The sequence below is a fragment of the Antechinus flavipes genome, chromosome 4 (assembly GCF_016432865.1).
Source record: "Antechinus flavipes isolate AdamAnt ecotype Samford, QLD, Australia chromosome 4, AdamAnt_v2, whole genome shotgun sequence".
NCBI classification, from domain to species: Eukaryota; Metazoa; Chordata; class Mammalia; order Dasyuromorphia; family Dasyuridae; genus Antechinus; species Antechinus flavipes.
The window spans coordinates 183,475,476-183,503,431 of NC_067401.1; the positions used below are offsets into that span (position 1 = coordinate 183,475,476).

The following is a 27,956-nucleotide window of genomic DNA, read 5'->3' on the forward strand; positions in this document are numbered from 1 at the left end:
GGTTAAGAGGGAGGGAAAGGGGAGAGAAGAGACTGAGACCTAGGAAGAGAGTGACTGAGATCCGGGGTGGGGGAACTAGGAGGGAGAGAAAACTGATAAAGGCATCCCCGGGGGAAAGAGACCTCGGAGAGAGAATCCACTTGACTAGGAGAAATAGTGTGGTCAGGGAGTGGGGTGGAGTCAAGAGACCCCAGGACAGAGGGAGAAGGGGAGTGCAAACCCCAGGAGGAGCAAAAGACAGAGACCCTAGAATTAGCAAGGCAGAGGGAAACCCGGGAAAGAGAAACCCTTGAGAAAGGATGTCATCATAGCTACCTTTCTATTTCCCTATCTGCTCTAGCTATTATAATGTGAATTTCCCATGCCAGAAGCAGTATCCCATATTCTCTACCTTTCTTTTGTAGTCTTACTTTTCTGTCATTGAGTTGCTTGGCAGAGTTTCCCATTTCTCTATTGTAGCAGTGATTTTTTCATATCAGGGGTTTTCTTGAAGAAAAGGAAGAAAAAAATCTGGAAGGAAATCTTCCTCAAACATAAACCCCTGCTGAAGAGAACCTTCCCCAACTACCCAGGCCAGGGATGACTGCAGCATCCAGTTTTGGGCTCCCACCTCCCAGAGGACCAAGAGAGAATTCTAAAAGTGAAGATAAAGGAAAACCAAGCACAGGAGCAGAAGAGATGCAAACTTTAAGAGGGCCTCTCACATACCAGAGACATCTTCAGACAGAGGTTCAAGCAGTTTTGCTACCAAGAGACTCCTGGGCCCTCAGCAACTTTGCCATCAATGGCTTAGGCCAGAGAGCCTCAGCAAGGAGCAAATCTTGGAACTGCTCCTTTTGGAGCAGTTTTGGGCTGTCTTGCCTGAGGAGTTCCAGACTTGAATACAGGAGCATCATCCAGAGAATGGAGAGGAAGCCATCACTACGGTGGAGGATTTGGAAAGAGAAATTGATGACAGCAGGTGAGAAGAAGGGATGATTTTTTAAAAAATGTTTTATCATAGCTCTCTCTCAAAAATGAAATTACTGTCCCTTCCCAGTGTTTCCCCCTTACCTCATCCCTGTCCCAGAGAACTTTTTCTTTGTAACCTCCCATCCAGGTCAATGATCGCACTCTTACCTCATCCCAGGTCTTCAGACATCTCTGGCCACTGCCTCGTTGAGTTGTTCAACAGAGCACCTGGACACAGGAGTTTGCGAGTTCAAGTCTATATTTTTCACGATCACATCCTGCACTCCTCTACTTCCTGGTCCCCATTACTTATATTGGTTCTATGAGGTCACACACACAGCCAATAAGAAAAGGAGATGTCTCCCGTTGATGGTCTGTTCTCAATGTGACTAGAGTTCCCACTGACAAGGTGGTCCCTGCTAGCTGCAGAGATCACATCCAGGTGCTTCAGGTATCAAAGCCTTTTTACTTCTTTGTTGTATTATGCTAGGTTCCTTTTCGGATCCTTACACCTCTTTTGTAACAAAGCACAGTTATGTAAACAAATCAACATTTGGGCCATGTTTGACAAGTGATCTCATTCCATTCCTATATTCAACCATCTCTTTTTAAATTTTATCAATATGATTTGTTTTTACATTAACTACATTTTCCCAATATATTCCTCCTCTCTTTCTTCCACAAGAATAAAAAAGAAAAAAACAGTTCAGCAAAACTTTCACATCAAAAAAAGTCTGACGTATGTAGTATTCCATACTTGTATTGAAGCCAAGTTTGATCTAATATCACAGCATTCAGTGTCTTGTTTTTTTCCTTACATTTACATTGTTGGGGTGATTGTGTTGTTTTTCTGATTCTGATTACTTTGCATCAGTACATATGAATTGTCATGTTTTTCTGCATTCATAACATTCATATTACAGTGCAATAATATTCTATTACATTCATCTTCCACTCCTTCATTAGCCATCCTTCAAATTAGTAGGCATCTATTTTGTTTTGTGTTTTTTTGTTATGACAGAAAAGTAATGCTATCAATGTTTATCTTGTAGATACCTGAAAATCATTTACCTTCTTGGGAATTCCAAATTGCTTTTCAGAATGGTTGGACCAATTCACATTTCTCTTAACCTTCTTCAAAGGTCTGATTCCTTACAAGAGATTTAGGAGCTTATGCCCCCTGAATATGATTTGAGTAGATAGCTTTTAAAACCTTTTCTAATCCTGATATTTTGGGAAATGAATGAAGGAACAATTCTAAAATGGAAGCTTTACAACTTCAGTTACTTTAACTCTAGTTTTATTAAGAACTTTTTGTTGATCCAGCTGTTAATGTCTGAGTATAACAGCTGATTATCAAATGATTTTAACTAAATGTAGATGTTCTATGTCACTAGAATGTCTGTTTGACTAGACTAAGAGGCAAATGATTTAGCTGAAGGTAACAAACATGAGGTCTCCATTCTGTCAGCATCATTCCAAAGTGAATCTGAGCTAACATTAAAATGTAAGTGGGAAATATTTAACTAACTAAATAAAAATGTAGTAGAACATAGATAATGTTAATACATGGTTTTCAAGTAAATATATGGCTGGAAGGATGTTTATGTACACTTCACCCCTGCTTTTCAATTTGAACCAGGCACCATTGATTTAGCTGTATGTCTGTCATCTGAAGATCAGTTTAGCTAAATATAAAAAGTTTATCACCACTTGGTTCAATGGCAAATTGTTTAGCCATGGCACCTTAGGGCATGGAAAGGTTGCAATCTTCATTAATGGATAAAGTACTTAAACATAAGAAGTCATTAGTTTATGTCCTAAAAGTTCATTCATAGATTGAATATTTGGAAGTGGGGAAAGAGTTTTCCAGTGAAAACTTTAAGAATCATTGTAATCCCACTGTAGGACATAAAAACTTTAATAAAGCTGAACTGGAATTAAGAAGATAATGTAATATAATCACCATACTGACTAAAGTTGACCTCTAAATCAGTAGGATCTGGTTGGAATCTCACCTGTGCCACATACAAGTTATTTGTCAATAGGCACTTAATCTTACAGTGCCCCTAGGGAATTCTCTGAAACTTTTAAATTGTGGTGATACCATTCTGCATTGATAGAAGTCTTTTATCAGCAGCTCTCTATTAATGAAATCACAGGTCCAATACAAAAAAATTGCCATTTATACAATTGCAACTCAGGCTCCTCCTCCCTAGGCAGTCTTTCTTTTTCCACTTTGTATACCACCATATTAGGTAGTTATATGGGGAGGTGGAGGGGTGGAAGTCCAGGTGTTGGAATGTGACTTTTGAAGAACATAAAGGTCTGGTCATTTGGTGACAAGAGTAGGGATGGAAGAATGAGAGGGGAGGAAGACTTGGAGAGAATCCCAGGTATTATCACTGTCTCAGGAAGGTATCAAGAAAAGGAGTTTCTACTCTGAAGTGCCTGTATTCCCTAAGTTGGTAGATAGGGGTTGCCACTTGTAAATTAAAGATTTTTATGTGAAATCTCTAACCTACCTATATCTGTTTCTACTTGTGTTGAAATGGACGAGTCCCTCCTTTCCGCCTAGGGCCAGCAGAAGAAAGTTTGCTTAGTTAGATTGGAGATCTCTTTTGTATTTCAAAAGACCGGGTCAACAATGCCCTTAAGGTTATCTGTTCCAGGTGGGTGGTGCTCAGGCGGTGCTCAAGATTGATCTAATACTTGCTCCCACCCTCCTGTTGTAAAATGCTAATCACAGATTCCAATGCAACAAGCTGAACAAAAAAAAGTTTATAAGACTGTCTTTAGTTCGGTAAAGCACGGAATTTTGACCATTCCGTCCCAAGCTTGGTACCAAATAAATCCTAAATCTTCCTCATTGCATCTGTCTTGAATTTTATTGCCTGGGCTATTTCATTGTGAGTTCTGTATACATTTTTGGAGGCTGGATTTCCATTTTACCTAGGCTAGACCCTATCCTACTGCTGATCAGCTTAGAAACTTGGCCTATTCCATTTCTGGTTTGGGCCATTCCACCTTTCCTTAAATAGCCTGCTGATCCCCTGCTCCAGCGTGCTAGACTAAGTAAGGATACTTAATTGGCATTAACTCTCTTACAAAACAGATCTCTTGAATTACTGACCTCAGGCTCTTCAGTATCAGGGATTAGTGCATCAACATGCCCAATCCCATGTACTTCTGGGGGAGAAGCAATCTGTGTTAAATAATTTGCCCAGATCCCTAAAGCCAGTGTCTAAAGCTCAATTTGAACGCTGGTGCTCCTGCATTTTCTCCACTGTACCACTCTATCCACTGTGCCACCTAGATGCCTCACCCCATATACTTTTAATATGTTAAAAGTAAATCAAATTTAGAACCAATAGATGAATTATTAAATTAAACAAATGTTCCATCCAATAAACTTTCTTACTAGAGGACCAAATGTCTTGTTCCATCCATACATGTTATTTATCTAGCACAGTTTTGAATCTAGACATGAATTAAGAAATAATTTTTAATTGCTTACTATAAGCATTGGGGATAAATAGAAAAAGACAGTTCTGTTTCTCAAGAAATTTATTTTTTAATGGGGGAAACAACACATAGAAGAGGTTTCAGTTGCAAATTAGGAGACATCTTGACCCTTAGTTTTGCATTACTTCATAAAGATGTACAAGAAAAGAGAATGAAATAGATCTCCCTTCACAGTAGTTAGGTGGATAGCTATTGGGACAAAATATTTTATATGTTGTCAGATATAGTCTTTATTTTGGACTTTTTTGCTTACTCATTTTTCTTTATCATAAGGGAAGAGGATTGAATATGGAGATTGGAGAAAATATGGCTGATAGACAAAAGGCACCAATAATTTTTTTTAAATGAGAAGGTTGGCTTAAATGAACTCTTAAGATAGTTTTCAGTTCAGTGATTCAGTGTGAACTTTTTATTCAATGATTTATGTCATTGATTTTTTTATTTGAGAGTATAAAAATTAGGCACCACATGGTTTTGTCTGATAAAATTCATCTGAGTTTAGGTACTTCCACTTTGAATTTTGTCTATGATAGCAAGTGGATTAAGATTCTCAGAAAAAAGTTAAGACTCATGTAGTAGTATCTATAAACTGGCATTGCTTTAATTTACTTTGTGCCTCCCAGTACCAAAAGATGATAATCCTTTCCTCTTCTGTTAATTTAGTCTACATTGGGCAGATTTCATTATTCCCTTGACCTGCTCTCTACTACCTTTGAGAATTTCTTGAAAATTGTTTTCTGAGAGATATTTCTTGGGCTCTCTTCTGAGACTCCAAGTTTAACTCCAGTTACTGTAGAGATTTCTTCACAAGCCCGATTGTGCCTAATTATCCTCAGGTTTCATCAGGTGCTCGTGGACAAGAAGAGGTCTTGGAAGAAATAGTATTCCTGGGAGAAGGGCAGGAATCTTCAGATGCTCAGCTCCAATACAGAGAGGTCAATCTGGAATCTGAATCTCCAGAAACACACACCCATACAAAACAATGATGAGGAATAGGATTTATTCTGGGAAAAAGTATGGAAGTTGGTTGGGGGAAATGTCAAGGAGAAAATGTCAGACTTCTATTCCTTTTATTTCTTCTGCAACTAATAATAATATTAGCAAAATAATTAAAACATATTAAGTGGTAAATTCACAAAATTTTATCACTGTTAACTTATATGTTCATCTGTATTATGGGTAATCCACCTATGATTTAATCTAGAACAGTGGTTCTCAAAGCAAGATAGTTTCAGGTATCTACAAGATCATAAACATTTTCATAAAACTAAGATTTCTTAATTTCTAATACATACAGTATTGATATAGTACTGTTACAGTAAATATTTATAGATATAATTCACATAAACAAAAGCTCTTTGTGGGGGAGGTTATCAATTTTTAAGAATATAAAGAGGTGTTAGGATCAAAGAGTTTGAAAATCATTTGAACAGAGCATATATATATCCTGGACCCAACCAATAACTTTTTGCCCTTTTAGGCACTGATAAATGCAGTGGCAATCACTTTAAAATTCTGGCAGATTAATATACTCTACTGATTCAATAACTTGTCTGTTCTCTTGTTATGACAAATGCCATACATCTGAAAACAGTAGAGATCGTTAGAGTAATCATCTTTTCTTAGCCACTTAATTTTTATTTGGGTACAAAAAATTGTGAAAAAATAAGCATTTTTTCCTTTTCTTATCACTTATTCTCAGCTATTCATTCCTCTATTTACAATCCTATCCTTTCATGCTGAATCAATCCAGAAAATAGCCATATATATTATCCATCCATTTCCAACTTACTTTTGATTCTCAACTGGTATCTCTTTGTAGAGGGCCAGGAGGTAAGACTCCATTTTCAGGTTTTGAGTCTTACAGTAACTTGGCTCACCAAAACTCCCTTATTGAAATAGCAGAAACTGCTTGTCAATATAATAAATTAATAATCTAGTGACTGAAGCAAAATGCAAACACTACTCTTTGGATTAAAAGTTAAACCTTTGAATTTAGGACAAGAAAGAATGTCCCCAAGGAGACTAAAGGTATTTGGGAGAAAGATACATGAGATAATGGTACAATAAACTTTAGTCTGATAGGGATCTCAACTATTTACATCTCTGTCTAAGTAACCAAGATCTGGGGCTTAAGGAGTTAAATCATTTACATTATAGTAGAATTTTGTTAGGCTATAGGAATTTTAAAAGAGTGTACTTTGTATCAAATCTATGAGCATTTGAGGTATTTATATTTGTATGTCTGATCAATAAACTTCAAAGAGTCCATATACAGGACTTCTCTGCCTTCATCACTATAGGAGCTGGACTCCAACATCTCTTCAGTCTTTATTTCCCAACCCCTTCATCATCTATGTTCATGAGTTCATAGTGCTCATCATCCAGTCTGAGTACATATCATTAACATGCTGTTTTTTAGACTTTTGTCTCATCATAAAAAAGCATTTAGTAAGCACCTGATTTGTACCTGACTGTGCTAAACACTTTATAAAGCTACACAGTAGCTTTTAATCTTTGTTAGGTGATAGGGGTATAATATGCAAACAATAAAATTCATCACATAGTGTGGCTTAATACTGGCAATCCTGTACTTAAACTGCGGTTTAGGTGTACATTTACACATGTAGGAAAAATCACCATCACCATAAGTATGATTGTCCTCTATTTAAAATCAGTCAGTCAACAGTGTTTGAATAGCTATATATAACACTGATGAGGTTAATAGGCTATCCTTTATAGAAATCTGAGGTTCAGGTTTCAAGTTGAAAATAAAGTCAATGCTCCCAGGCCTACATATTTATCAATATCAGGCCTAGATCTCCAACAGAATGGATCCAGCTACCAATGGGGGAAAGGGGTGATTTGCTTTAGAAAAGGCCAGCCAGGAGGATATGCTCTCTCTCATAGACTCTCTGGAGTCTAGGAGGCCAAGAATCAAAGGGGACAGAATTTCAGGAATTTAATTTTACAGATCAAAAGGGGATAGTTTTTGTTTTTTTTTTTTACAGAGTTTACCTGCATCAACACTGTGTTAAGTCCTATGAAGCATATAAAAGAATCCATTCCCCAAGAAACTTGCAGTGTTATTGGGGTATCAGTTTACATATTAAACCCTTATAGAAAGCAAAATTGTGAAATAAAATACTGTGCCACTGGAGTTCAAAGAAGACAGATCTCTGCATTGGAATTCTCAAGAGAATGCTTCTTGGAAGAATAAAGATTCATGCATTACAAGTTGTGTCTTTATGAATGAAACTATGAAACCAAGATATCAAAGTTATGGCATAGTCTCCTGATGTGGGCAAACAGACAACCTAATTTTCTCAAACCTGTAAAGATTTATTTTGGATATTAGCTAGAGAAATTAATTATTGTTCTTATCTAAGCTCCTCTAGCCAGAAGTTTTTTCCTAAGTAGTAATTTTTATTAATATTAATAATTATGACAATAGTCTTCCCATTCCACATAGAAGCTTTGTTTTAAGCTAGTCCATTATACTGCCCTGTAAGATCCTTTTAAAACATTTTTTATACTTTATCATCACACTCTAATATCATTACACTCTAATATCAAGTCTCCCTTAGCAACAAAAAGTCATGCAAAAAATGCTAGACTGGCTTCAAGTAACCTGGATCATTGTCATGGACGTCCTGAGTATCAGTTTCCATTATCCATAAGATGAGGGGAATAGTGTAATTAATTTATAAGATCCCTTCAAATTCTACCATTCTTTGACTTCTTACTTTAATCTTCCTTTCATTCACTGTTCATATTTTCAGCTTGGGACTTCATGAGGTAAGGTTTTGTAACTCTCTTCAATTTTCTTTATCCCCTACTGCCATCAGGCTCTAGGCGTTACTTGGGTATTATTTGCTTTCCTTATTACATACCTCAAAGTAAGGAATGGTTGCTTTGTGTTTTTAGGATTATTTTTGTGGTTCTCTATGACATCTCAAAATGCAGGAGATGAGGATATTTGTAGTTCAAATGGAAATGAAATGCAAATATAACCAGAAAGCATGAGAGAAAAGTTCCTTAGAGATCTTACAAAAGTAATCTGAAAAGCTAAAGTAATAATACAAAGATATTTTCTTTTTTTATTATAGCTTTTTATTTAGAAGTTATATGCATGGGTAATTTTATAGCATTGACAATTGCCAAACCTTTTGTTCCAATTTTTCCCCTCCTTCCTCCTACCCCCTCCCCCAGATGGCAGGTTGACCAATACATGTTAAATATGTTAAGGTATAAATTAAATACAAAATAAGTATACATGTCCAAACAGTTATTTTGCTGTACAAAAAGAATTGGACTCTGAAGTAGTGTACAATTAGCCTGTGAAGGAAATAGAAAATGCAGGTGGACAAAAATAGAGGGATTGGGAATTCTAAGTAATGGTTCTTAGTCTTCTCCCAGAGTTTTTTCACTGGATGTAGCTTGGTTCAATTCATTCCTGCTCCATTGGAACTGATTTAGTTCATCTCATTGCTGAAGATGGCCAGCATTGACCAGAATTGATCATCATATAGTATTGTTATTGAAGTATATAATGATCTCCTGGTCCTACAAAGATATTTTCTAAAAAGAAATACTGCCAACTCATAAAAGTAGTAAAAGAAGCTAAAGCAAAGGCAAAAAAGGAGTCTGTTGATTATTGCCAGTTGGTCAGATTAGATGTGATCCTTGTACAAGGAAATGAGAAACTGTTTGAGACTATTAATGAAGAAAAAGACCAAATATGTTATTATTTACACAATGAAGACTTATTTGACATCTTGCATGATACACATCTCAGTACTGGATATGGTGGGTGTACTTGCATAGAAAAAGAGTTGCAACCAAAATACATGAATATCACAAAAGAAGTTGTAATGTTATATTTAACTCTCTGCAAGCCTTGTCAACAAAAGAACTTAGTTACCAAAAAAAAAGTGTTGTATCTAAGCCCATAAAGGCAGTTAATTCAAGTTGTCAAGTTGAACTTATTGACATGCAGTTAAATCCTGACGGGAAATACAAGTTTATTATGAGTTATCAGGATCACCAAAGTTAAGTTTTTTGTGGCTGTTAAAATCAAAAAAGACTGAGGAAGTAGCACATATTTTGTTGGCTATGTTCACAAGTATTGGAGGATCTAGCGTTTTATAGTCTGAACATGGAAGAAATTTTTCAAGGCAGATTGTCAGTCTCAGTACAGGGTGGTCAAAACTGAGAATTGTCTCAAAAAAAGCCTCAGCCTTTTGATGGCCATGGTTCTGTGGTACAAACTAAGGAGGACATCCAGAGTATGATGATCTCCTGGATGCAAAAGAACAACTCCCTGCACTGGTCTGAAGGTCTTTGGTTCATTCAAATGATGAAAAATTGACCATTCCACAGAAATATGCAGCATATTTCATGTGAAGTTGTATTTGACTTGGAAAACAAAGTTAGTTTGTCTGCTTCAAAGTTAGCTGAAGACATTGTCCCTCTGAATAAAGAGGGTCATTTAGAACAATCTAAAAAAAATAATAATAACAGAAAGTAGCTTGAAGAGAACCTTGATTGTAACAATTCCTAAAATAATTAAACTCACTTCTCAGGGCAGCTTAAATTTTTCATCCTGTGTGGTTTGTGAAAAAGAATGGACTGGTGCTCATTGTATGCTATGTAATAAGAATGTCCATGCAATCTGTGGCATATCTTCCTGGGATGAAGTAGAAGGGTGTAGCTCAAAAATCACATGCAGTTTTTGTTGTGGAACTCAAACAATGATAAGGAAGTGTACCAAGATCCATGGAAGTCTGCCTGTCCCGGCATCCAAAATGCTGAAACAAGTTTTCACTAGCTGAAATTAGATTAGGTTAGAGTGTGAATGTCTAATATAGGTTGAGGCTGGAGTTAAAAGCATAACTGTGATCTTGAGTGATGATTTGAATAAGTCTGACATGGAGGATGTTTGAAATAAAGTTCTTTGATGCTATGACTATTATAAAGTCAATGTTTACATAGGAAAGCTAATGATTTTGAATGATGTTTCAAAAGAAGAACCTATAACAGAACCTATAACTTTCAGTCACATCTCTATTATTGCGCCTGGTACTGTGGATTTTAGATGTGTGGTTCCTTTTTGATGTATAGCACTGAGAAGAGCTAAGAAATGAGGGTCCAAAGATATATATGTGTGTGTGTGTGTGTGTGTGTGTGTGTATGTTGTTGTTGTTTAGTGTAAGGTTGAGGGTGAGTTTTGGAAAGATGTTAAGTAGAAAAATGAGGGTGAGTTTAGGTATGAATTTGGGTGGGGAAGTCAGTTGAGATGGTAATGACTTGTGGTGGCAAGTATGAATATGGAGGAGACAAGTTGGTTCATTTGGGAAAGGGTTGAATTCAGCCAGAATATAACATTTCAGATTTATGTTCCAGGGATGAAGTTAGAGGGAAATTGAAATCAGACAATGGTTTTTAGGTTAAGCAAGGATGTATGCTCAGGTCAGAGCTTTTGAAGTAGTAAGGTAAACTTGGATTAAGTAGGAGAAAGAGTTAAAGTCAGACATGAGGGTAGGTTCTTTTAGGGTGGAAAATTTAGAAAAGTAAAAAAAAAAAAAATAAATTTAGCTTCTGGGGGATTTGGGAGGTGGGTTAGTCAGTTTAAGTTAGAAGATGAGGATAGTTTAGCCTAAGAGTTAGACACTTTGAAATGAAACAGTATGGGTGACTTCAGTGGTGAAATGAAATTGCACACTATTTAAGGTCTTTAGAGCAATAACCGGGCCATGATAATGGGTTGAGAGCAGGGGAGTAGTTTTTATATTGCATCCCTGGCATACTGATTAGACCCTACAGCCTTTGTTGTTTTTGGAAAAGATCAATAAAGTGACGAGTGAATGAAGAGAATGTCAAGTCTGACAGGGGAGTCCAGTGAGGATTTGCATTTGCGGGGGGAGAGTTGGGTATATCTATATATGGAACATGCCAACATCATTATTAAAAAGTGAGATCCGGGCAATGTAATGCTGAAATATGTCTAGGTAAAACTAAGAATTTTTTTTATTATTCAAAATACCACTAATATTTCAGATTTTTTTTATAGAAATGTGAAAACAGACAATGGGCTGGTTTCCTAAACTGCTGAACTGGGGAGATTTTCTAACCCAGCTCTGCAACTACAGCTGTGCTATTATACTTTATTGTATTTTTATTTTAATAAAATCTGATAACCTTTACAAAATTTTATTTGGGGGGAATTTAAGGTGCCTTTCATCCTCTTATACTTTGCCATCTCTTTCCCTTAAAAGGTCATACTATGAAATTGAAGTTTATGGTTTTTTTTAATCTGTTCTATTGATTGAATAAAGTTATGTTCATTGAAAAAAATTTAAGTGTGGAGACTAATATGTGTTTCTAAGTATACAGATACATATATATTCTCTCAAACTGGTGAAATAGAATGTCAGTCTGGAAGACAGAAGCTTGGAATCTGCAAATATTTTACATGGATTGTTTGGGGCAAATCACTTACTCTCATTGGGACTCAGTTTCTTCATTATTAAAATAAGAAAGTTAGAACAGATGATTGCCTAAGATTCCTTTCAACTCTAATGTTTGAATTCTTTGTTGTTGTATTGTTTTTCTGTGAGTCTTTGATAGAAAAATCCTATTTTCCCTTTCTCCTAAACCTTTCTAGCAACTGCTAAGTCATCAGGCATTGATTAAATATTTATGTGCCAGACCTTGATGACAAAAAACTAGATCAAGAACTAGATGGATTTATATTGAGAAAGATACTAGCATTGAAGATCAGGAAAAAGCTTCATGAAGAAAGTCAGATTTTACCTGGGTTGAAGAAAGTCAGAGATTAGATGAGGAGAACTAATCAAAATGCCCAGTTAGGGAATAGGAATGTTTTGTTTGAAAAGTAGTATATATGAGAGATTAATATCTCTTGTATAGGACAAGATTTGGAAGATATTGTATATGGGAGGATGAAGTATGTAACCTAATCCTCAGTGTTCATAATTTGGGTTAGCCAGATTTTGTGACTTCCCAAAAGGCAATTGGTATTGTTTTATGAGAGAATTTAGAAGTTCCATTTCTTAATCATACAGTGACTTTCATCTCATTTATTTGTTATTAATACAAGGACCTTGGTCTCATTCAAATAGATTCCAAATAGTAGGTCTTCAAGATACCAACTTTAGCATGTATTAGAAGAACACTGAATAATGCTAAATAGTAGATCGTTTTTTCTTTTTTTTTTCCCACTTTAATACCCCAACCTTCGCTATTTTCTAGCAATACCTTCAAAATGCACTGTCAAGAGGAACCTAGGTGACACAGTGGAAAGAGTAATTGACCTGAATTTAGGAAAACTTCTAGTTAAAATTTGGCCTCAGACATTAGCTGTGTGACCTAAAGCAAATTACAATCTCTGTTTGCCTCAGATTCCTCATCTATAAAAATGGGGATAATAATAGCACCTGCCTCCTAGGGTTGTTACAAGATTCAAATGAGAATAATTGTAAAGTTCTTAGCACAGTGATTGGCAAGTGTTATATAAATATTATTTGATAAATATCATCTATGTGTCAGGCTGAGGCTACATAAACAAAAACAATCCCTCTTCTCTTTTTTTAATTTTATTTTTTATTATAGCTTTTTATATATAAAACATATGCATGGGTAATTTTTCAATATTGACCCTTGCAAAAACTTCTGTTCCAACTTTTCCCCTCCTTCCCTCCAACCTCTCCTCTAGATGACAGGTAGTCCCATACATGTTAAATATGTTAAAGTATATGTTAAATACTGTATACACACACACACACACACACACACACACATATTTATATTGTTATCTTGTTGCACAAGAAAGATTGGATTTAGAAAGAAGGTAAAAATAACCTGAGAAGAAAAAAACAAAAAATGCAAGCAACCAGTAACAGAAAGAATGGAAATGTTATGTTGTGATCCATACTCATTTCCCAGTGTTCTTTCTTTGGGTGTAGCTGGTTCTGTTCATTACAAATCAATTGGAATTGATTTGGATCCTCTCATTGTTGAAGAGAGCCATGTCCATCAGAATTGATCGTCATATAGTATTGTTGTTGAAGTGTACAACGATCTCCTGGTTCTGCTCATTTCACTCAGCATCAATTTGTGTATGTCTCTCCAAGACTTTCTGTATTTATCCTGCTGGTCATTTCTTATAGAACAATAATATTCCATAACATTCATATACCACAATTTATTCAGCCATTCTCTAATTGGTGTGCATCCATTCAATTTCCAGTTTCTAGCCACTACAAAGAGGGCTGCCACAAACATTTTTGCACATACAGGTCCCTTTCCCTTCTTTAATATCTCTTTGGAGTAACACTGCTGGATCAAAGGGTATGTACAGTTTGATAACTTTTTGAGCATAGTTCCAAATTGCTCTCCAGAATGGTTGGATCCATTCACAACTCTACCAACAATGCATCAGTGTCCCAGTTTCCCCACATCTCCTCCAACATTCGTCATTATCTTTTCCTGTCATCTTAGCCAATCTGAGAGGTGTGTAGTGGTATCTCAGAGTTGTCTTAATTTGCATTTCTCTATATCAACAATGATTTGGAACACTCTTTCATATGACTAGAGATACAATTTCTTCATCTGAAAATTGTTCATATCCTTTGACCATTTATCAATTGGAGAATGGCTTGATTTCTTATAAATTAGAATCAATTCTCTATATATTTTGGAAATGAGGCCTTTATCAGAATCTTTAGCTGTAAAAATATTTTCCCAGTTTATTGCCTTCCTTCTAATGTTGTCTGCATTAGTTTTATTTGTACAAATTTTATTAACTTAATATAATCAAAATTTTCTATTTTGTGATCAATAATGATCTTTTGCTCTTCTTTGGTCACAAATTCCTTCTTCCTCCACAGGTCTGAAAAGTAAACTATCCTATGTTCTTTTAATTTATTTATAATCTCATTTTTTAAAGCCTAGATCATGAACTCATTTTGATCTTACCTTGGTGTATGGTGTTAAGTATGGGTCAATGCCTAGTTTCTGCCATACTAATTTCCAATTTTCTCAGCAATTTTTGTCAAATAATGAATTTTTATCCCAAAGGCTGGGGTCTTTGGGTTTGTCAAACTCTAGATTGCTATAGTTGTTGACTATTTTGTCCTGTGAACCTAACCTATTCCACTGATCAACTCATCTATTTTTTAGCCAATACCAAATGATTTTGGTGACCGATGCTTTATAATATAGTTTTAGATCAGGTACAGCTAGGTCACCTTCATTTGAGTTTTTTTTTTTCATTAGTTCCTTTGAAACTTTTGACAATCCTTCCTATTCTCTAAGATTTTGTATTCTATTCTGTTGGAATCCTAGTGTTAACTCAACTTGAAACAAGGTGATAACTTAAGGGAGATGTAAGAATCCTAGTGTTAACTCAATGGAATTGCTACAATGCTTATTGGTTCACACCTTAGAGTGAATCCTTACAAGGTGTAGGTTGCTAATACTAATAGAAACAATGCTGTGTTCACACCTTTAGAGAGCTCATACAAGCAAGAAGTATTTAAGTACTCATTGGAATTCACACATTTGGGAGATTTCAGGGTTTAGTATGAGATATCCGAATTCACACCTCCCTTAATCCCTCTCTGGAAGGAGAGGAGTAAACCTTTGGGAGATGATATATATAAGAAGCAGACTCAGTCAGGAGTTCAGCTGAATTAGATGGAGAGAGGAGCACTCTGGATGTTGGAATCTTTACAAACTGCTAACTCATTAGAGTTGATAAATTATTGATCTGATCTTACAAGGAGATGTTTTGGGCAGAACCTGAAACAAGGTACTAAGTAGAACTAATTGATACAATGCTTATGTTCACACCTTTACTCATTGGAGTTCAAAAGTTTGGGAGATTTCAACACTATTCAGGGAAAAAAACATGTATACATAATAAATACAAAGCAGTTTGCAGAAAGGGAAGAGGCACACTCAATTTTTACGCATCCAATGAAGTAGGCACTGTGCTGAGCACTTTATAGAGATCTCATTTGATCTGGAAGCACTAAGACCCCGTTAGAATTAGAATCAAAAGTTCTAAGACAGAAAGGAGAAGGGTAGTACATTCCAGGCACAGAAGGGATAGCCTTGCAAAGCCATAAAGACAGGTGATGGAATATTGTGATGAAGAAGTAGGCCAGTTTAATTTGATGGTGGAGTATGTGAAAGGCAGTAATCTTTAACATATCTGGAAGCGGAGGTTGGAACCAAGTTGTTTAGTGACTTTGAGTGTCAGGCAGAATTTGTATTTTGTCCTAAAGCAAAAAGAAGTCATTGAAGCTTTCTGAGCAATGTGATGACATGGTAAGACCTCTGCTTTAAAAGCTATCTTCATAGCTGTGCAGGGGATGAATTAGAGTGGGGAGAGACTTGAATCAGGGATATCAAGTAGAAGGTTATTTTCATTAATCCAATGAAGAGGTGAAGAGTTTCTAACCTCTTAATGTGAATGTAATGTACTATTCTTCCACATGTATTTGCCAGAGAGAACTTGAATTTTTAAAAAAGGACCTGAATTATCAACTTCTGAAGATAGAAATATAGTCAATATACTGTCCCTGAGGAAATATTTTAAGAGATGACCTTCCTGGGCCTTCAAAGAAGAGCATTTAAAACTACTAATTTCTTTATCAACAAATAATTTGGGTCTGATTATCTAGAGTATTCTTTCCTCATCTAGCACAAAAAACTTCTCTTTCTACATTTTGAATTCTTACATCTGGCTTTTGCAGATTTCCTACCACTGAAATTCTAAATTCCCTTTTCTGCCCATTTTGGAGTCTAATTTTATTTTGGATTTATTTTAAGTAATGCTTACATTTCTTATACATACACATAGTATATGTATGCATGTGACTATGCCAGTGAATATATATATATATGTTATGTGTGTATAATCTCTGGGAAGTACCCAATTGTCATTATACTTGTGTATCTGGATACTGATATGTGCCTTCATTCAACAAATGTTTTTTGAATGCTTATCAAATATAAAGCGCTATTCTAGGTACTATGAGAGAATATAAAAATGCATGACAAAGAGGCAGCTAGATGGCACAGTTATTGGATAGAACACTAGCGCTAGAATCAGGAGAACCTGAATTCAAATCTAGCCTCAGACTCTTAACAATTATTAGATGTGTGATCTTGGATAAGTCATTTAACCCCAATTGCTCCACCCCCAAAAAAGTATTTTTCCAATTATATTAACATTCAAGTAGGACAGGACAAATATAAAAAAGAAAGGCATCATGATATAGTGGGAAATTCACTGCATTTGTAGTCAAAAGTCCAGTGTTCAACTCCTGGCTCTGCTACTTGCTTCTTGTGTGACTTCAGATAATACATTTATTTTCTCCAGGACTCAGTTTTTCTGTCTATAAAATGGGGAGGGTTGAAATAGATGATTTCTAAACTTAATTTCATCTCAGAATTTATGATTCTGTATCAAAATTTATATAATCCTATATGAATAGACAAAAAAAGAATATGGTATTCTGGAATAGGAACTGACTAGTTATATCATGGAAGGTTTCATTGAAGAATGGATTTTGTTCAGGGCCTTGGAAAACAGGAAAGATCTCAACGACAAGACATAGAGGCATCCCAGTCTGAAGAAATGGGATATTTTGAGTTCTAGAAATGGGTAAAGCAAATTGACAATGAATAGTCCAGAATGGCTAGAGTGCAAGGATTTTGAAGGAGCAAGGAGAGAGAGGGCACAGTGGATAGAGTGCTGGGCCTGGAGTCATCTTCTTGAGTTCATATCTGGCTTTAGACTCTTACTAACTGTATGATTCTGGGCAAAACATTTAACTCTGTCTTAATTTCCTCATCTGTAAAATTAGTTGGAGAAGGAAATGGCAAATGTCAGTCCTAGAAAGTAAATGACCAAATAGCTACAGAGGTTATAGAACAACTGTTAACTCTGAAAATACTAAAGAGCGCACAGAAGTTATGTACCAACTTCCAAAAATAGGTTATAAAACAAATTTAGAAACTGCTTTACCATATCCCTTCAGGAGCTGCAACCCAGAAGCATCAGCATTGCAAAGTTTCCAATTGTTGATGTTGGGGAAAACACTCTTTAAACAGCCAGTAAACAGCTGAGGAACATAGGGAGTGGGACAAGTCACCAGGACAGGACATCATGCATGGGGAGGGCGGGGAAAGTTATGTAGCACTCCAAGTCTGAAGGAAGGGCCTAGCATCATTTGGGGGCATTTCTGATCATTCAAAAATCAACTGGGGCAGAGATCTAGACAGGTGAACTGTAAATTGACAATGGAGTCTGAGACATTTTGAGATTCAATTCTCAAAGAAATCACAATTATTTGGGGAGGGAACTAAGAGATGAGTGATAAGAATAATGGGATTGGGTGAATGGGGGTGTAGGGGGAAGATTGAAAGTACCAAATATTTCCTTAAGAAGAAAGCTCAACAGATACATCAACAAGAAAAATAATAACAGAAGGAAATCTGATCTCCAGATCTTGTTAATGAGTTCAAGCATCTATGAATCAATACATCAAAATAAAGGAAAATGATCTAACATATGATGAGATACAAGAACCTGGTGAAATGTGAAAGAGAACATGAAAAGGACTTGATGATCCCAGACTCAGGGTGGAGTAGAAAGTGTGATCTATTTTGGAAAAAATGGTTTCATATCTAGAATAAGTTGCAGAGGCATAACAATAAGAGAGAAACTTGTAGAATTTTTCAGTGTCTATTGGGTTTGGCTGAGTTCTGTTCTTTGTGTCCATAAGTACATATTGAGTGACTATTATTATATGCTCAGTATTATGCCAGTGACTATGAGATGCAAAGAGATCAAAGATATTTCACCTACCTACAAGGAATTTATAATCTAGTCCAGGGGTCCGCAAACCACAGCCCGCAGGCCAGATGCAGCAGCTGAGGACATTTATCCCCCTCACCCAGGGCTATGAAGTTTCTTTATTTAAAGGCCCACAAAACAAAATTTTTGTTTTTGCTATAATCTGGTCCTCCAACAGTCTGAGGGACAGTGAACTGGCCCCCTATTTAAAAAGTTTGAGGACCCCAAATGTTGTTGTTGAATTATTTCAGTCATGTCCAACTCTTCTTGACCCCATTTGGGAGGGAGGAAGGCTCTTGGGCAAAGACATTGGAGTGGTTTGTCATTTGCTTCTCCAGCTAATTTTACCAATGAGGAAACAGGCAAACAGGATTAAGTGACTTGTCCAGGGTCAAACAACCAGCATCTTTGCCCAGATTTTAATTCATGAAAAGTGTTCCTGATTCCAAGCCCAGTGTTTTCAAAAGCAACCCCTAATCTGGTCAAGATCACAGTAAAAATGTGGAACAATTAGAGAGGTTATAGTAGCCAGTCTGATAGGTGTGAAGTGGTACTTCAAAATAGTTTTTCATTTACTTTCTCTAATCAAGAGTGATTTAGAACATCTTTTTATATGATTATAGATAGCTTTGATTTCTTTGTCTGAAAATTGCTTTGACTATTTATTAATTGGGGAGTGATTTGTATGCTTATGAATTTTGTTCATTTTTTTTTATTGATTCCCTTGAGATTCTTGACTTTTTTTTTCTTCCAGATAATTTTTTTTTGTGCTATAAAATAATTTTTGGTAGTTTAATTAGTATGACACCAAATAAATAGATTATTTTAGATAGAATTGTCATTTTTATTATATTGACACAGCTTATGCATGAGCAATTTATATTTTCCAATTATTTAGATCCTACTTTATTTGTATGCTAGGAAATGTTTTAATACTAAATAGCATTTTATATTTTATCTTAAAGATAATAGAGAGCCACTGGAGTTTAAGGAGTAGAGGGGGAGACCTGTATTTTAGGAAAATCATTTTGGCAACTGAGTAGAAGCATTAGTATGGGGAGAGACTTGGGACAGAGAAACCAACCAGAAGGTTATTGCAATAGATTGGTATGAAGTGAACTATTATTCTGCTCTTAACTAAACTAATATAATAGGTTGATAAGAAGTCCCTATGGGTAGCAAGGTCAGGTTTGAATCTATACTTCTAGATGGGCCACCTTTCAACCTCCATTTAATTTGTTCCTAAATATTTAATTTTCTTACCCTGAACTCTATTGAAATCCATTAGGGCATGACTTTTAACTATTAGTTAAATCACTTTACTATAAAAGTTTAAATCACTTTATTAACTAATTAGCTTGAGTCCCTATACCAGTTTTTTAAATACTTAAAACCTCATTCTTCATTTCCCACTCATACAATTGATTAATAATTGGAAACAATATTAAAATAGACATTTGTAACTATCTATAATATTTTAGCTATGCTAACATTAACCACCAAAGTCAACTCAAACCCTAAATATAACATATGATTTTTCTTTTTTCTTTAAGATTGATGATTAAGAGTTTTAATTAATCACTGGAAATAATTTTATGGATCAAATTTGGATTTAATTGAATAGGTCTCAGATATAGAGTTTGTAAGAATCTTAAGGGCTACAATCTGATTCTGTTCCACAAGGGGAATAAGATGAGCTGAAAATGAGTCAACCTGGCCAGATGTTTTGTTTAGCACTGGATCTCCCTGTTGTTAAGTGATATCTAGCATAGGACTTTCCAGAAGATATTCAACTTTGTATTATCCTATTTGCTATAGGTTCTAAAGACTCCTGCTCTTCCACCCCACTTCCCCTCAAGTCAATTTGACTAAACAAAATGTGTTGCTCCCCTTCTGCCTTTCTCATAGACCAATCAATCTTAATTTGCATCACTGACCTTATGTTATCAACCATATACTGCTCTGTTATGTCTTGAGCTACTGGGAACTATCTATCTCCTTTTATTGGCACTTACTAAACTGGCTAATAAATTGATTATGTTTGGACATTTGTGCCTCAGTTTCTCTTTATTGCAACTTTTTATGACAGTATGGTATGGTAGAAAGAGTACAGAATCTAGAGTCACAAGACTGAGGTTCAAATGCTACCTCTGAAAATTCACTACTTAGGCAAATAATGTAAACTCTGAGTTTCAATAGTAAACTTAGGAAAGAAGTTGGACTAGATGATCTCTGAGATCTCTTCCAGTTCTAGGTGTATGATCTTAAGATCCCATCTCATGCAGGGATAACCATACCAATTCCCCTTCCACTACTAGCTTTTCTCCGGGATTCACAGGTAATCTAGTGGGTTTGCTCTGGAATATTCTCAGGAATTACTAATTTACAAAAACTCTCTAATTGGTGTGCCCCCTTATTTTCAGAGTAACCTGGGAAATCTTTTCTCTCATAGGATAGCTTTTCTCTCTCAAAATCATAATGTGAAATTAAAGTTTAGACACTGATTTATTAGGAATTATCAAAAAGTCTAGAAAGTGTTTATAGTTAAGGGGAGAGGACACCACCAAGGTTTTCTACCTCCTACCTCATGACACTGCTTTCTTTTTTTTTTTTTTTAATTTTTATTTAATAATTACTTTATATTGACAGAATCCATGCCAGGGTAATTTTTTTTACAACATTATCCCTTGCACTCGTTTCTGTTCCGATTTTTTTCCCCTCCCTCTCTCTATCCCCTCCCCTAGATGGCAAGCAGTCCTTTATATGTTGGATATGTTGCAGTATATCCTAGATACAATATATGTTTGCAGAACCGAACAGTTCTCTTGTTGCACAGGGAGAATTGGATTCAGAAGGTATAAATAACCCGGGAAGAAAAACAAAAAATGCAGATAGTTCACATTAGTTTCCCAGTGTTCTTTCTTTGGGTGTAGCTGCTTTTGTCCGTCATTTATCAATTGAAACTCATTTAGGTCTCTTTGCATGACACTGCTTTCAATGAACTGCCAAGTCACACTCAAAATAAAAATAATAGGTAAGCCTGATATGATTTTTGATATGGGGATTGGCACCCAAAAATTGAGATTTGATCATGTGAAGAATTCACAATGGCCGTTCTCTTTGGCAAAAGGTAGATTTATTTAGGGAAGATGTTATAGACAAAATGAAGGTATACAACTGAATGGGACCAGGTGAAGATTTCTCAGATGCTGTAGGACTTTAGGCCTAAGTTTTAGGAAGTCATGTGACTCATAGGAAGTAGACAGCATTACTGATTATTGGTCAGTGGTTACTTCCTTTTCAGTCTATTCAATGAACCAAATCTTTTGCTTTCACTCTGTTTCCTACTTAAAGCCACACACAGCATGCTGGGCTGCTCAGTTGTGGTGCTTATGATAGGGGTGAACCCTGAAACTCTCTTCTGACAGAGGCCCACCCTTCAGGGCAGTTAAGTGGTCTCATTCAGTTGGAGATCTTGGCCTGATATTCCTATTGAGTAACTTGAAACTCTAAGATAAGTACTCTCTTTTCAACTGGAAATCTAGGCCTGGTGGCAGTGACAACACTGAAGGGACTCTCATTCAATTTTGAATGCAAGCTTTGGCCTCAGACTGCTAATAAAAGACAATTCTGAACTCCAAACCTTTGCAGAAGTCTGAAACAAGATTATACTTTGTCAATGAAGCTCTCTTCTTGGCAAAGCTGCCTGCCAGGATACTGCCCACTGTGAAGTTATTTTCTTCTCAGTGTTAACCATTGTTGTTTCCCTGACAGGATCTTACTCATTGAGGGGTCTGTCCTCCTAGCAAAGCTGGCTTCTCAATGCCAACAATAAATCTCTTTTGCCATACAGACTTTTTGGGTTTGAGAACTCTTTCACATTGGACCTGTGCAGACCATAGGGCATTCCCTACCTCAATTCTCATATCTCTTCACTACCACTAGCACCACATTACTTGGACCTCTCCTTGCAAGAACTGAATAAATGATTTCTTTTTGTATCTGAAGATGCCTCTGACTAGTCAATTTGGATAAAGGGATCTAGCACCTGTCCTACACAAAATTAACACTAGGAATGGTAAATATGAAAGAGAGCAAGTTCCTCTGTGGAACTCACAATTATCCAGTAGAAAGGGAGTACCCCATGAGGTTGGGGCCATGTTCTTAGCTGGCAGGATAAATCCTGAAAGGGGCTTAACACTCTAAAATAGTTAACTATAAAGAAAAGTGGGGTTAAGAAGCATAGTGGAGTTAGGGGAGATACCACATGGCATGGAAAGGAGAGGTAAGGGGAAAGACAACACAAGGCAAGAGTGCTGTGGTGGACTGATCCAAAGGAAGGCAGTAGCAAAGCCATGAGTCATAAATTGTTTTATAAGGAAAATTCAGCCTCAGGGTCTTTGATTTCTGACTGGATTATCTTTAAAGAGTGGGACCATGGAACTAACTGATCTTCATTAACAGAGCTTTCTTCCAGTTTGCCTAACATCGAAGACCCATAATTACAAATGTAATCACTGAAAAAGATAGGAGAGTAGGAAGATCAAATTGGTACTCCAGAAACTGTACCTTCATGAAGAAGAATATTATTCTTTTTTGTAAAGCTGTAGGCTACAAAATAAGTCCACAAAAATGAATAGTAGTTGCATTTAGTAATAACAATATATAGGAAACAATAATGGAAAGTTGTCATTCAAAATAACTACAAAATGCTTAAAGAATCTAGGATATATACCAAGACCAAAACATATTCAATACCTTTATTGCAATAATTACAAAACTCTCCTTAAAGAAATTAACAAGCTAAATATTTGGAAAACTGTTTAGTGCTCATGACTGGGACATACCAATAAAATAAAAACAGTAATGTTGAGGAGAAAGATATCCCATGTGTTTTTAGGTACCCCTTGGTCAGTGTCATGGTATTGAGGTCTAGATTTGGGGTACCTAAATGAAATTAGGGTTTAGTTGAGGTCTAATGGCAGGTTCGGGGTACAGGGAGTCAAGCAAAGAGCCCCTGAAATCCCCTCGGATTAGGCGCAAGGATACCGGGGTAAATGGGGTCTAGTAGCGCCACGAGTTCCCAATAAAAGCATTTATTGGCCCGGAGAGTTAGATTGATAAAAGAGGTTTATTATTAGGTAAAGATAGATATAAGGAGGGCACTGGACAAAGGGTCCAGTGGACAGAGGGTCCTCACATGGCTACCATGTTTGGAATCTCTGCAAAGAGGGGTTCCCAGCCTGGCCTTTTTATAATAGGAGACTTAGCTCAAGGGGCTTTTGGGTGTAGCCCCAAAGTTGGCTCAGATCCAGGTGGGGGCTGGAACAGGTCCCAATCTTCTATTGGAATTCAAAGAGACCAGGATTTGTGAGTTAAAGGGCAATTTACATTATTAACTAGGAGAGGGTAGGAATCTAGAAAGGAATCTTTCCCACATCAATGGGTTTGGCAAAAGAATTCACATGCTCAGTTTGTTTCCAAGTTAAGGAGCAAAGATTTACTATAATTGTGAAGTCAATTGAAACAGGCTAAAGTTCTAAAGAAGTTTAGCAAAGAGGCAGAATCAAGAAGATAATTTTGTAGGAAAGAGAAACAAAGATTAGGTTGATATGCTAATATTGTGGTTTAGAGGTACAATCAAGGAATGGTAGGGTGAGGTATTTACCATTGTTGAGGTTCAGAAGGAGACTCCAAAAGGTTGGGGTGGCAGATCCATGTGGGGATGAGTCTCTCAAAGAATTTGCAAGCTTGAACCTATGGCCAAGTCAAGGGGCAAAGTTTATTGTAATTGTAACACCATTTGAAGCAAGCTAAATTCCAAAAGAATTTAGCAAAGAACCAGGAGCAAGAAGATAAATTTAGGGAAAAGATAAGAGAATCAGGTGCTTCATATCACTGATATGCTAATTTTATAGCTTAGAGGTAGAATTGAGGAGCGGTCTTAGACATAAAGTTGAAGAGTTGTTTGGTATTCTTTTCATTATTATCAAAGAAACTTTGTTATTATTGACTTCAGATTGTTATCTACAGCCAGCATTATTTGTGGAACTGGGCACTGCCAAAGTCCAGTGGTCTCAGAGCTACTGCCACATTTCCCAACAGATTGGCCAGTATTGTTGGTAGTACTCCCAAGGCCAATTAGCCTTGGGTTTCTCAGGCTTTGCTACATTCTCACACTTTGTCAACAATACTGTTCAAATTAATGTGTGACTTTCTTCAGAAAATCCTTAAGAAGTTCACTGTGGGTTACAGTGTTGATATCCTTGATAGATAAGTCTCTCCACTGCTATACCAAGATGGTTTTCTACAGAGAATACAAGTGTGTCAGCTGAACAGGTGGTTCAGCAGGATTTTGCTCATGCAGGTCATGGTGTCTCACTGGGTAAGCTGGACTGGAAAGGTTAGTTGGCTACTAAACTGGCTTTTCATAAAACCTATTATCTGTGCTGAACATATCAATCCTAACAGGCATATTACCTGAGCTCACTCTTAGGCAGCTGCAGTACCATTACCTCCCCCCACAGTCAGCTCATGCCTTGTTCTGCTCTTTTTTAGCATTAGTACTAATGTACTTTTTAAGTAAAGGCAAAGACCCTTAGCAAACATTGACACTAATCTCTCTAGTTCTGCTCCCTCAGAGTGAGAAGTATTGGCCTTTACTTATTTGACCATACTTTCTGGTTCAGAGTTGGGTTTCTTCAGTAAATGAACTCATCCCAACTTGTGACCACCCTAATACATTTACTACTTTTCCTAGGTTCTTATGCAAAATGAGGGAAAAGGTATTAAGATATTTTATGTCCTTGGGCAAAGTAGTTGCCTCTGCTGGCTTTTTCATATAGAATGAAATTCTCAAAGCCTCGGAATCCCTTTAGAATGTGTAATGAACATTTTAAAAATAATTTGGATCTCTTTTGGTTTTTTTATTACCTGAATTTTTCCCTTTATCTTTTCCCATTCCCTTTTCCCTCTTAAAAGTCATTCCATATTTTAAAGAAAAAAAAATGATCATCAAAACAAACCTACATATCAAAAAATATGAAAATATGTGCAATGTTTCATGCTTGTAAACCTTTACTTCTGAAAAATATTGGAGGAATTGTATTCCCTGTATATCTTTTTGGGTCCATGTTTGTTTTTTTTTTTTTTTTGACAAGATTCATATTATACTAGGTTTGGTTGTTATTCTTTCTGATGAATTGTGAGAATGGGCTTAGAGGTAGACCCAGGTCCAAGGTGAAAAGAATTCACAAATCCGACAGACTGTGGCAAAAGGAAAATTTTATTTTTCACTAAGAAAGAATTCTCTTAGCTGACAAACCCCTAACAAAATCAGGCGATTTGTAAGAAGTATGCTGACAGTTCTCAGTTTTATGGGCAAATACTGGCCTGGGGTTAAGAGCAGTTTGAGTTGATTATCAGACCTAGATCTCCAATTGAATAAACTACTAGGAGTGGTCCTGGACTAATTTTCAATTTTCAACTCAATAGAGGGTACAGCTGCTCAATAGAGGGGTAATCAATAGAAGATGTTGCCAATACCCACCAGGATAACAGAATGAAACTATTTATATTGATTCTCTGGGGCAGATCTCTCTCAGAGGAGAGCTCCTCAGTTCCCTCCTTATTGGGGTGATAAATCGCCCCAAAAAGGTGAACACTATTTGCATCATTGCCATCTGCATTGTTGTAGTTATATTGTTTTCTTGGCTCTGTTTACTTTGGGTTGGTGTAAAAAAGGAGGCAATAAAGTTGCTGATAAACTGCAGGTTTGTGGTTTGTATAGGAGACCTCTGAGAATGTCTTTAGGATAAGAAAAAGAGCTATCACTGTTATGCCCGCTGAGGAACAATGCTTTGTAAAGAGAAGAAATGACAGTTATTGGTACAAGATTATAAAAATTATGGCTTAATATTTAAGAAAATTCTGTAATCTTGATTTATTGGGGAAGTTTGGTAGTTCAGAGGGAGGGGGGTCCAAGAGCAGCCAGTGGAATCCACCAGACTGACCAGGTCCCAGACCTGTAGCATTAGATATGCTAATCAAGATCTCCCAAGATTTTTAAAAGATGTTTTGAATTAGATGGGTAGCCAGAGAGGGATAAAGAGTTCCATCCATACATCATTCTATACCAAAAATAGTCTGGGACTTGGTTATGTATGACTGATAATAGCCAGATGGGCTTCCTGCCTGATACAGGAAGAGAATAAGCTTCTTCCAAAGTAGGTTCCAGCATCAAATGATGAGGTCAGAGTAGCAATTTCTATTTCGAAATAGGTGATAAATTCACAAGGGGAACTATAATCTTAGGGCTTTTTTTAGGGGAGGTGGGGAAATAAAGCCAGGGACAAGGATGTATATTGAGATGTTGAGACTGCCTAGAAGATACTTACAAAAGATAGTCTAGGAAAACTTGGGTACCCATCATTGGTATCTTAAAGATGCTAATCAAGCCAGTCTGGGAACATCTGAGTTGTCTTAACTATGATAATGAGACAGTCTAGGAAACTTAAGTTCCCAAGATGAGTGTTTTAGCATTTCTGAAAAAGGGAGAAAATAAGTTGATTTCTGGATTTACATCATTCTGTCTGGTGGGTTACTTGCGTTCAGCCTACCCATATATGCGTTTTGGTTTATGACAACAAATTCACTGATTTGAGATAATTTTTACCTCCTGATTTTTACATCCCAACAGTTGCAAACTTGCCTGGAATTTCAAAGTATATTAGACATGTTAACTGAAAAATTATTTGTAAGAACATTCTCGAAGCTGACTAACGAAACACTGATGATCTGAAGGAATCTAGGGAAAGGTGGAGGCACAGGTAGCAAGGGGAGAAAAGAGGTCGACACTGAAGTGGCTGCTATGGCTTTAATCAGCCAAGAGACTCCGCCTGGTGCCCCGCTCATCCTCTTTTCTTTCACACACTCCCTCCCCACACAAGCTCAATATTGTCCTGCAGATTTAGGAGTCCCCTGCATACAAGCGCTGGGGAGTGGGAATTAGATGCTTGCATCTACTAAAGCTCTTTCTAAACTCCCTGAGACCATACCTTAGGAGAGATCTCAGAGAGACTGAATTTTGGAAGTCCGGAGGTCTCTGGGAAACGTAGTTCAGAGGCGTTGGCGCAAGCGCACTTCTTTTCAGAGCCTGCAAACGTGTGGGCTTCTCCAATTCAGGCATCAGAATCGACTTCACGGAATCGATAGAGCTTGTGAGGTGAGTCCGTGTTGGCAGATCCCATGGTCAAGTCTGTTGTTCCCCACAGCCCAGACCGTATTTTACGGTCGCCACGGTAACAGCTTTTGTCCGTGACGTCTTTCTTTGGGCTGTGTTTGGCTGGGCAGGGATAAAGAGATGGATTGGAGTAGAAGGGAGTGGGGGTGGGGGTAGGGGGAAAGGGAGAGAAGCGCTATAAGACCCTGATGTCTTCATTGATGAGAGGTCGGTCACTAGCGATATGTTATCTCCTTATGTCTCACAAAGGTGAGAAAATAGTCTCAGAAGTCAGTTCCTTTGAAAGCTGCTTCTCTCCGAGAAGGAATTATTCATCCACGACCCAACAGGTAGTCCTCTCCACCTCCC

At 36.8% G+C, this 27,956-nt stretch overlaps 1 long non-coding RNA gene across 1 annotated transcript; it reads right to left on the reverse strand.

The window, feature by feature from the left end:
- Window positions 1–670: 670 nt before the first annotated feature.
- Window positions 671–27,941, reverse strand: LOC127560836 (uncharacterized). Its single transcript, XR_007953415.1, has 4 exons — window positions 27,424–27,941; window positions 24,036–24,124; window positions 1,120–1,179; window positions 671–921 (listed from the first exon to the last, which is right to left on the reverse strand). It is a non-coding gene; the product is annotated as an uncharacterized LOC127560836 (long non-coding RNA).
- Between the last annotated feature and the right edge of the window lie 15 nt (window positions 27,942–27,956).